We start from the raw sequence: 12,379 nt of genomic DNA on the forward strand, positions 1-12,379 counted from the left end.
ATCAAATATTTGAAGGAATGACCTTCTGTAGGCATCACACATTATATATAGTCAGTGCTGGTTTAAACTTTCTGTGGTTATGAAACAGAAGTTAATTTCCATGTGCTCTCACATCTGGGCTAATAATAATTTGCATTAATATTATTTATGTATCATGTGCTTTTCAAGGCTGCTTTAGGACATTAATGGAGAACAGGTCAAGCAGTCTCTCTTGGAGTCCTTAAAAGATGAAGAAGGGCTTGTAACTGATAATTGCCAAAGGTATCAGTTATTCTGTTCATGAAAATGTTTCTCTACATGCTCTGCAGAACAGGCACCATTTGATGAACACCACAGACAGGAGCAATGCAGCCATTCCTCATCTAACTTCTCATTGCAAGGTTAGTATTGATTTTCTTGGAGCACTTTTCAATCAGCTCACAGCCACTCACCTGGTGCAGAGACCATCCCCCTGCTTCATGAAGAAGAACAGTACTTAGCTGCTGCTTTTTTTCCTCCCACACACAGCAGAAAACACACAGGTGACTTATTTGAAAATGGAGGAGGAAGGCACTCCAAAAGACACAGGTCTGAGATAACAGCATTAATGGATGATGAGTTGTCTCATGGCCATATTACACCCCGAGACTTGTCTGATCTCTAAGTCAGCCACAGTGTCGTGTGTTTCTATTCAGAGCCATGGAAAGGTTAGGTTTTCTTTATACCTGTTGCTTTTGTTGTGTCAAATGCAGATATTGAGGCATGAAACACACCAGATGCCATGGCTGGTTTGCACAAGTTGTCTAAAAGAAACTAAAACCCCAAGCAAGGTATTTCAGACAGCATAGAATGCAATGATCGAAAGGTCCACATCCCTCTTTGACATCTTTCATCTGTTTACAGTATTTACAGATGGAGCTAGATAGAAAATTACACATAACAATGAGATTGATGAACTCCTAGTTCCATGTAATACTCCAGACTCCATGTTAAGTGGCCTCTAAGCCATCCCTAAATGCCAAGATGTGCAGAGAAACAAGAAAGAAGTCTGCTTGACCTGAACTGGAAAGAAAACCTCCATGCACAGTGTGCATAAGAATATTAGGTGAAAAAAATACAGTAAAATTCTTCATGCAAATTGCCATCTGGGCCAGGAAGCTGAGCACAATACTGTTTTCATCATCTTTAATGATGCACAGTTTAGTTCAGGAGGAGGGGGGAAGGAAATGGGACCAACCTTTGACCAGTATGACAGCAGCATAAGTAATCCCTTATTGCATTATGAAATGATTCATACAAGGAGACCTGTTACATTACTGGCCTGTTAACAGTATCACAGCTCCTTACTTGGACTTTTTTTCATTTTGTTTTACATCAGACAAGCCTATTGCTGTCATTTGTAAAAAACAGAATAGCTGCTACAGTTTTAATACCAAACACAGGAAAAAAATACACAGCAGCTGTTCATATTTTCTAGGAAGTCTGTTATAATAATGATGTCATGGAAAAAGGCTGGAATCTATTAAAATGGATCAGACAGGCAAGCCATTCAAAGCCTCCAAACAATATGCATACACAAGCTGCACTATGTACCTTACATTAAAATAAAAACACACAAATAGGGGAGTTCCTTAAAAATATTATTGAGATCAGGCAATTAAGGTAATTTCATAGATTTACTTCAATAAATTCAGTTTACTACTAGAACTACCCAGTAAAGCAAAATACAAAAGCTACAACCAGCTCACTGTCAATTAAGCTCACTTTCACCTATAAAAGCATTTAAATCTATTTTTAAATCAGTGGCTCAAGTTACATAGGAACAAAGAAGCTCTCCCAGCAAAAAACCAGCAGTGAATAGTTTCAAAACTAATAATCCAACTTAGCTTGTGTTTTTCCAGACTCCACCAAGTCAACTATGTATGACATCAAATTTTGAAGATTCTGAGTTACACTGATGAGTCCACAAGTAAAGGGCATATATTACAGATGAAGTATTATAAATCTGAGATCAAGTTAAAAAGACGTTCTTAAATCTCTTCCTTTTCAAACCATCAAATAGATTTTGTACTTGTTAATTAAAAAATACCACACACAAAATCCCAAAATCATTCCATCAGGCCATCTGAAGAGATCTGTTTGATGACAGCCCTGGTCAGTTTTGCATAAATAAGCTCTACTGCACCCATTATACTCCATATTCAGCTACACTCAACATTACAACTACAGCTGTCTATTAAAAAAAAAATCAAAACTTACTATCAGGACTCCAGTCCAAAATTCAAACTGCTAAGCAGAATTAAAACCCCAAAAAACAATGACCCAAACTTCACAGACACTTCCACGCTGAGGCCATTAAACACCTCCTCCTGCACATGGGTATGTACGAACAAATTTGAGTTCACACACGTCTGACTGCCAAACCTGATCCCCACTATCCTGCTCACATTTCCAGTCCCAGAGGGAGAAAAGGCAGAGGTTATGCTTGCACTAAAAGCAATAGGTTAAGCACACAAGTGTCTCTGAGTACTTCTCTAAAGACTCAAAATATTTGAGCCAGGGCACAATAAGATGAGTCTGAATGCCTTATCTTAGGCACCTCACAGTGTTCATAAATTTTCACTTTAAGCTGTTATTGCATATAATAAAATAGCATTAACATTTCAGATGAACATTCAGGGCAGCTTATAAACTATTCAGTGATTAATGTCCTTGTGTCATGTTTTCAATTTTCATTGCTAGTGGAGGTCATATGTTATGATGTCAGCTTGAATCTAGATTTCCATTTTAAGCAAATTTAATTTAAATTATGATCCTAAGGCATATGGTAACAGACACTTAAAAGTTCCATACTGAGTAAGTTTATTCACTCTGCTAATAGGATAGATTTCACATTATGGTGCCACTTACTCATCAAACAAACACAGTTTGGGTTATGGTCCCAGACAGCAAAGATGCCATAGGTTGAATGTGCAGGAGCAGAACTCATTTATACCAAGATTTAACAGCACAACTGCCAACCTTGAGTGCAGAGGTTTGCAAGACTCGGCCAATGATAGGAAATTAATCAAATCCCCAGAGCATGATGTAAATTGAATCTGCCAAAAGGATTCAGAAGGAGGAAGAACAGAAGTCTTAAAAGGTATCTGAGCTGGAGGAAGGCTTGGGGCATATTTTCCTTAGGAACTAGTGGGATGGAAATGCTTCTTACTCTCTAGTAAGACACTCATCCCTTTATTCCACCATGCTCATCAGACTGGAGAATTCCTCACCAAATTGCAAAGAGAAGTTTTCTGAGACAGCTGAGATCAGAGGAGAGTAGATGGCTATTGAAAGGAGTGCCCTTCTCTCCTCTGTCCATCCCACCCTTGCCCTCCTTCTATTTCCTCTGGACTGTCGCTGCCTTTTTCATGACCCCATCTGTGACACCACCTTACATAACTAAACCACTCGAGAGCAACCTCTGTCTTCTTTCTCCCTGGATCCTGCCCTCCAAAAGAAATAGTTCTCAGGTGCTTGTGCTCCCTAAGACAACTCACTAAGGGCCCAAGTAACAGCCAGCTCAATCATCCGATTGCTTTCAAGCCCAAGGAATAGAGCAAGAATTTTCTGTCTATTGCCATGCCCTTTTCTCATGTGCACTGGTTCCATGCAAAACATTAACAAAAATTATTTCAGATTAAGTTATTAGGTTTGATGTTATAGCTTATTATTATTTTTTTTTCTTCTTTCCATGGAAGAAATATTCATGGAATAACAGTAAGTAAGTTAAAGTCCTTCTCAAAGTAAAACCAAGCTCAAATGGGTTTGTCAGGTATGCAATGCAAGAAGCACCAGAATTATTATTGCTTTTTTCTATCATTTATTATTGATTTTTTTCCCCAGTAATAAATGGTAGTGGAGGTATACAAATTAAATATTTCTATACAGCCTTTGAATTACAACAATTTCTTATATTGGTAAAGCAGTGGCAGAAACGACGAGTACAACCCACTGGAATTACTTCATTCATGACATAAGGAAGGATATTCACAATCTACATAGTCACTAAAATGTCAAAGCTCATTTTGAATCAGTCAAGTGTTTAAAAATTACAGCTAAAAGAGTGGGCAATCTTCAGTAGCATTTTACAGCCAGATGCCTATAACGCAGCATATGCCAGATCAAATGTTTTGTATTACACAAGTATTATTCTAAAAGCAAGGACTAGTGCAGGAACTACATGGAGAAAGCATGGACCTACTCATGTGGTTTTCTGTGTTTAATTTACTAAGGCAATTTTTTTTCCCCCAAAAATGATTGAACGGACCAGGAACATCATATAATCTGTCCAAGGTATTGCCTTCTCCAGGGAGGCATTTTAAGCACAGAGTAATCAAAACCCTTCAAAAGGTCTTTAGTGTGAAGCAATAAAGCCACTTTCATTTATGCAGATGTAAAACCAAAATGTATACATCCACACAATTAAATTGGTTCTATTATTATCTTTGTACTCATTTCAGATTCAAGCTGATAAACTAACTAGGATACTGTAGAAGCAGGAATAGCATCATGTAGTTAAACATGGTAAATGGGTTACTAACCTTAAAATGTCTCAAAACCCAGTATTTTTTAAAACTTCTTTGTTAAAGGAAATATTTCAAAACTCAGCTTAAAACATGCTTAAACAGCTAATAATAAAAATATTCATTTTCTGCAAGAATGGGAGCAAAGATTTGGGACAGAACACAGAAAATTAATAGCATTTTAACAGTCTTAAGAATCCTTATATACCATGTTCCTGTATAAATAAAGATTAACAGATAAAAGATTATACTTAGTTCATTTGTTTTGCATATGTTTCGAATACATAGCTTTTTATTTTTTTAATACCTCCAGGCAACTTACTGGCATTTCAAGGTTAGCACATCCATTTTTATAAGAAAAGGCTACAACTTTATTTTAAACTTAACAGGCATTCATTCTTTTTCCTTTCAAAATCTAGGTATAAGTAACAAAGCACCAGAGTCTTATAAATTTTCTAACACCAAATGCAAATTAAGTCATGAAATTGCTCTAGGAAAAGTTCCAAGAATGTAAACCCAAAGGAACTTCAACACAATTTCTCAACTTCAGGCTCTTTACAATACTGAGGCAAGGTAACAGAATATGGTGCAGTCAGGAAGTGCTATCTGTGTATGGAAAAATGTTTAATTCTCCAATTTCAGCAACTTCCTGCATTGTGTTTATAAGCTCTACAATGAAATAGATGTATACAAAAAGGAAGAAACTGAAAGGATGGCAAGGGCTCTGTAGATTAAGTAGCTCACAACGTTTTCAGCGGCCTGGAAAAGTGGATTGACAGTTCATAACTTAAGGACATCATAGGTTTTGTAAGCATCTAACAAATTTCTGTGTTTCTCCATCCTTCATTTGGGGTCAAGTGAATTGCGCACCTGCATTGTCTCAGTCTGATTAGAAGTAAAAAACATAGAATTCCCCCCATTATGTGATAAGGTAAAACTGCTCACCTTTTCTTTTTATGTCAGCTCTGACTATAAGGCTTTACAACACCATCTCCAGCAAAGTGGGAGTTTTCCTGTTATGAGCTGAGTAATTATTTAATCTTTCAACAAACCTCCTGAAAAGACTCAAATCCTTGTTTCTTAAGAACCAGGCAGCAGTTTTAGCAGATTGTTTAAACAAAGAGCTGATGACTTTTTGCTCTGCAGATCTACTTCTTGTTTACCCCAGGGGAGACATCAGTCAAAGAATGACAACTTAACTCGCCAGGCATGCTATTATTTAGCAATAACCCCAAGGGGACTAGGGACATTTCCTGCACATGAAGTTTAGGTCTCCCAATGGGTATCTGAAAATACGAGATAGGCAATGACAAGCAGCCCACACCAGAGCTGTGCTGCCAGCACCTGGTGTCTGTGTGCCCATTACCTCCAGCCACTTTCTCAACCGGCTCCCATTTTTCTGTCAGAAGACAATTCTTTACAAATCCCTTCCTGACAGACATCCTAGGTACTAAGCATTGAAAATACTAACATCATTCACACTTGACATCTGTCTTTCAGACATCTGTCTTTCTCAAATATCCTGTTTGTATCACTGTGAGCATGGCAAGTGATTTTTTGTCAGTTTTTCAAAGTGTAGTTCAAGAAGAGTGAATGCTACTGTGTTTACTTTATCACGGTGGTTATGAACAACAATGGTCTTTATAAAATTAGTTAACTCAGTTCTTACCTGTAGAACTCTTAATTTTCAAGAAGTATTCTTGCCTCACAGTTTAAGTAAGATGATATAATCTACAACAGAGCAGAAAAATATACCATTACATATGATATTGTACACTTAACATTAGTATTAGAGTTCAGTCACACTTGAGCAAACTGACAGATAAATTTCTATTTTCATGGTGTGGCATATATTTTACGTGGCAAATATCAAGCAGCAATTGTATAATATGGCCTATACTTACTAATAAAAACTACCTTTTTCCTTTCCCAGTGTTCCTACTCAAACATGAAGATGTAAGAGTTTTATCTACCTCCATGCACTACTCATAACACTCATGCTGTGGTTAGATAGATTAAATAATTAAGGTCCTGCTGACACAGTATTTCTTGTCACTAAACACCCCAATCAATTGAATTAGGTGCTTTAGGAAAAGGTGCATGACTGGACTGAGATGCACTCAACTCCCATCAACTTCTAATGAGCTCTTCAGTAAAAACATGCAAAAAAACCCCCCATACTCCCTACAAGTATGGATCTGATTACATCCCAGTGAAGCCTAATTATAAATTAACACCCTGAACTGCAGCTAAACAAAATACTGTGGGCCTGAGTTTCTATTGACCAAAAAAGGCTCCCTGTCCAAAAAGCAGCAGCCACAGTGCAAAAACATTCCAGCCAAAACAGCTCACTTTTGTGTGTGCCATTTCCCACTAGGGGCAGAAGCTATGGACTCTAACCTTTCATACAAGTTGCTGAAAATGCCACAGGCATCACAGCCAGTTACATCTACTGTTCTTTAATCTGCATCTAGTGCCAGACTTGTGCCAAGTTTTTCATTTATTGTTCACGAAGGGCTCTTTGCTGACTTGGTTATACAGAGAGACTGACAGAGTCAAACCAAGATGTTTTGTTATAAGAAACAGTCGATGTGAACATCTGCAGAACCCAAATAAGTTTTTCTTTCCTGGTTTGGGGTTTTGTTTTGTTGCCGTTTTGTTTTTCTTCTTCAACTAAGCTACCTAGGACCAGTGTAAGTTGCCTCTGCTCTAGGAAAACTTTCTGGCATAACCATCACAAAAAATTAATGCCTAGCCTACCTAAACAGCACAGCCCTGAGCCAAAAGCCAGCAAAAGACAACAGCAGCAACATTATTTCACTCCTCAAATATCTGAAGGCCACAGTGTTGAGCCTTTGTTCTCTGTGCTGGTTCTCCAAGCTAGACAGGCAACCACAAGCCTCAAATTACACTTCATTGATCCAGGGCAACTGAGGTGGTGTTCAGTTTCAGTTCTGCAACCTGCATGTTGACCTGCCTGTTTGTTGGCCTAAACAATGAGATTTCAGGAAATGAGGTGTTTGCACTTTGTCCAAGTCTTGTTTTCAGAGGGGGGGATCTCTGCCTCAGAGGCCTAGGTTGGAATGGAAGGAAAGCATAACATCTGGACCCAGGCTCTTGGACTGCATTCCTTCCCTGAGAGAGTCTCTGCTTCAAATTCAATATGACCAAAATAAACACAAACCTAGAAATGGGAGGTGGTCTCAACTACCTCAAATTCTTTCAGCATAATGTTTTTGTTACCTATGCTAAAAGTGGAGGATATATTAAGAAAGAAGACAGGGAGATTACAATAGTTTGTTCAGTAATATTTTAGAAACATATATTCCCACATTTGGAAGATTTCATACAGTCCATCAATACAAAACCAAATCCTAACCATTTGCAATAAAAAATATATAGCTTATGGAAATTTGAAAAATTCACATAACATGACATTAATAATATCCACAGTAATGGAGTGCCAGCAGTTAAATGTAGAAATAACCCATATGATATAAAAAAAAAAATCTTCAGTTTCTCTATAAAATAGCTAAAACTTTCCATGCAAACTTCCCATTAAACTGACAGTTTAAAGTTGCTCAAATGTGCAATGAAAGAATTCTAATTTGAGACTCAAGCAAAGACCTTTGTTCCTTTCTTTCTTTCATGCCATGACAACAATTCCAAAAAGATGTTTCTAAATGACCTATCTTAACCCCCCACCCACCACCCAAAAAGCCCCATACAATAGGAATAAATGCCACACAGGGCATTTTCAAGAAACAATGTTCACTTCTCTCCTGAAAGTAAGAAACACTATCTCATTGTGCTCATGTATGGCAAATAGAAGCCTAGAGTTTCAGTTATTTGCTTGCAACCATAAAAGAATTGTAATCTGGTGTCTAACTCAATCTGCTGCAGAACTTTTGTATCCGCTTATCTTCCTTTTAAAGTCTACATAACTTCAAAGTACTGTTGGACTGAAGCCTTGCCTTATGCCTCCAAGCAACATACTATTATTTATTCTGGCTAATTGATCTGTCCGATGCCTTGACCACATTCAGAAGGCACCTTCTGTTTGGAAAGAAAATCTAGTATTTATGAACTTCAGGTTGAGGATACCCACCAGAGCCAAGCAAAGACTTTTTTTTTAAAACAGCCTAACACACTTCTTTGCGTGATTTTGTTTGTTTTAACAAAGACCTTGTTGGCTTTTCTCTTGATTTTGCTTTAATTTAGATAAAACATTTATGAAATTCATGCTCATAATCCAGCAGCCATTTCTTGGCAATTTGAAGCTGTTTTATTCTGCAGCACCTGAAAAAATGCCTATGTGGCAAAACTTCATGCAAGTGCTCCATTGCAATAAACCAGGATCCTGAAAAGGCCAAAAAGGACAAAATTTAATCACATTACTTTACTTATTGTCTATCTCAAACACAGAGGAGGACTCTGCACAATAAAAACCACTCTTGCAAGCTCAGTTCAGAAATTTTTCTTGCTCAGAGAGTACCTGAGGTAACCTGCAGTAATTTATTGCAGAGATCCAGCTGTATGTCTCACTAGCAATAGATGGACCGTGCAGAGTAAGTTTCCTTTCCCATTCTTAGGTACCAGATAGTCTTTTATTGTGCAATAATGTCTTGGCTTAGTTTTTCCTTGTACTTCACAGCACAAGAAAAAGAGACAGTAAAAAAACAGAACAAACAGAAACCCAGCTGAGACAGTTCCTTCAAAACTAGCAGCACGAAATATTAAGTTTCACCTTCTTATCTAGAATATGTAAATGTTTCAGATTCTGATCTCAGGCTGACTTCCACTGACAAGAGCACTGTGGCTGCCTGGGGAGCTGCCGCTGCCCATCTGCTTTACACTGATACCAGGCTGCCATCAGATCTGGGTCATCTCACCTTGGAGTTTGCCACGCACATAAATTAAGGGATCACACACAAATGTGGTTGTGCTAACTGCAATATAATTTACTGGCAGAAAATATTTTTAGATATTTCCCACCCACTAGCTTGAAAACAGTGATTTATCTACATAATTAAAGAGGAATTTCTTTAGATTTGCTCTTTCCACTATGTTTACCCACATGTCTATGGAAAATAGAAAAAATATATCCATAGTATATAAAATATAAAATACCAGAGAATTTTGATAGCTAATAAGATATTAAAATGCAGAGAATATATTTTCTATTCAAATATTACAAATATGTGCACCTAACACTATAGAATCACAGAACATTTTGAGTAAGAAGGCACCTTTTAAAGGTCATTTAGTCCAACCTCTCTGCATTGAAAGCTTTATAGCAGTCACATGAATGTGCACTGCCTAATAATCACTTTGGTGGGTTCATACATGTGAAATATTTGTGAAATGCCTGTGCACATCCTCCCGGATGACAGAAGGATTTAAAACAGCAGCCACCAGAAAATGCATGAAGAGTGTGATGTGCCAAGCTGCTGCCTGCTGGTAGCCCCTGCACTGCTCCCTCCTGCTTGTAATCACAAGTCACTGGTATGCTGGGCACACCAGCAGGGAGCTGTGCTCTCTTCACTCAAACCTAGCAAGTCCCAGTGGAAAGAACAACTCAGTGTTCCAGCAACTCAACATGGAGTGCTGACTTTGAATAAACTTTAATGAGGTGTTCATGGCCGAGAAATAACAGCAGGGGATCCCTGAAAGTTTCAGACTAATTGGCAGATGCCTTTCTATGTCCGAAATAAAATAAAAATGCAAAACCCGACCCTTGTTGTTCTGAATGCATAACAAGTCACATTACAGAACTCCAAAGCTGCACCTCAACCAAAACATTATGTGCTAGGCATAGTTGCAATACAAAAAGCATGAAGAAAAGACAGAACATGGACTCATGCTTGAATGGCACATTCCATCTCATGTTCACAGCTCCAAGTCACTGCAAACATCAGCTCATCTGCATGTACACAACTCAGGTGCATTTCCTGTGTCCTCTGCCATTGTTTTCTCAGTCACAACAAACACAAAAGAAATAAAGTATTGCATGTGGAGCCAATCTTTCTGTTCAATTTACAGAATCAGTATTCTCTCTCATCTCTCTTTTTTTTGAGTTAGATTTACAGCACAGAATGTGGCAAAACCAGCAAATGATGAGCTGGTGGAAGCAAGAAACACCTCCCATGTGGCTCCCTGTTTTAAATGACACATAACTGAGCGACTCAGGTCTACAGCATAGATTTACTCTGTGTAGATCTTTACTAGACAACAGTCAACCAGTTGGATGAGCAGCGTGTCCTTACTTTTCAGCATCTTAGAGAAACTTGGCTATAAGAAAACACAGTTTTTATGAAGCTAATGTGTTTAATAGCCACCAAATTAAAGGGAAGATTATTAGAATGGTCTTTATTAAACATCAGCTGAGACAATGAATGCCACCACTCAAAGATCAGCATGAACTTAAATTACACTTCTGCTGTCTCTGACAAATGTGTTTGGCAAAATTCTGCAGTTTTGTGCCCCTTGGTGCCATCTGATTACATTAATAATGGGAACTATCAGAGTTTTGGATCAAATCTCTCATGGGGACAAAAATGCAATAGCCCCCAACTCATAGCCAGAATTCCCTCATTTGGGAAGTCACTTTGCCTGCTCTGAGCACAGCCATGGTGAGGATTCCTAGGAGGGACAGGAGGCTTTCAGGCTCTTGTGGCTGTGTCCATGGACCCCAGATGACAAAGAAGTGGCTTGGTTCCATGTGTATTTCCTGAGTTAAACTTGCACAGAGGAGCAAACCCAATAGGGAAACCAGGGGAAACAGAGCAGCAGGGAAAGCAACAGTTTGGTTTCTCCCTGCAAAAGAGAGGCAGATTTTCAGACAGAGCACTGGCTGCAAAGCCAAGCTTCGTATTACAAGTGAGGAAACTGCTTCCTGGTGTTTGATCTGCCCACTTTAGTAAAAGAGCACTTGCTAAATGCGGCATCAAAGGCATTCTAATTGTCATCATTACTTCCACCTGTCCCCTGAAATACAACTCCAAATACCATCTAAAACCTCAGCCTCAGAGTGGCAATGGTGTGTGCTTCTAGTTTAATGCTATAACATGAGCAGTCTGGGTCACATCTTGAGGATTATTCTGCATGAGACACTGCTCTGACGTAGAAGTAAAATGTTGGCACCCGGTCCCCTAAGTAATACATTTGCTCTCTATGACCTATCAAGATCAGCTGTTCAAACTTCCTATTCAAAGAAAAATTTTTACAAGACTATTTTTGAGGAGTTGGGCTTTCTTTTTAATAGAGTAACATAAACTCTTCATAGGAAATGAATGTCTACAATCATTGTTGCTCCTACTGAATAAAATCAGACCAATAAGTGAAAAGCAAAGCAAAAACAATGCAGTGAAAGTGAAACTGACTGGAAAATCATAATACAGCCATATCATCATAAAACTTTTACCAACTGTTCAAATAACTTCTGAAGTTAATTATTCTAAAACTTAAATAGAAATACAGTAATGTATCTAATTGCATGCATTTTTCCTTCCATAAATCTCCATCCTAGCCTGGAAATTACCTGCATCATTAAACCTCAGCAAGCCTGTCAGCGAACATAAAATTTGACCGTTTACACATCAAAAATCATGACAAAAAACTCCCATAACAATCTGAAGCAATCTATATAAACTGTTTCAAATAAACTTCTGAATCTGAAAATAGGCAGGATAAAACTTACTTGAAAATGCCTGGATCGTTATATCCTGGCTACTTCCAGAAGAACACATTCCAGTTTCTCAAGCCAGGCAACCAAGAGGCTCCCAGGACAGCCTGGGAAGACTGGTGGAGCTGCTCTGCTTGCAGGGATTTCTCAG

General features: G+C 38.2%; 1 protein-coding gene across 2 annotated transcripts in view; it reads right to left on the bottom strand.

Moving 5' to 3' along the window:
- Positions 1-12,379, bottom strand: part of BMPR1B (bone morphogenetic protein receptor type 1B) — a 230,775-nt gene that overhangs the window by 137,472 nt on the left and 80,924 nt on the right. Inside the window, exon 3 of one of the 2 annotated variants that reach the window (XM_063156587.1) lies at positions 6,214-6,275. The gene's annotated coding sequence lies outside the window, so the exon portion shown is untranslated. Of the gene's footprint in view, positions 1-2,238; positions 2,359-6,213; positions 6,276-12,379 lie in introns of those variants that run through there. The other variant, XM_063156588.1, reaches the window with a different exon arrangement.

This window comes from Melospiza melodia, chromosome 5, assembly GCF_035770615.1.
Source record: "Melospiza melodia melodia isolate bMelMel2 chromosome 5, bMelMel2.pri, whole genome shotgun sequence".
In the NCBI taxonomy this organism is placed as follows: domain Eukaryota; kingdom Metazoa; phylum Chordata; class Aves; order Passeriformes; family Passerellidae; genus Melospiza; species Melospiza melodia.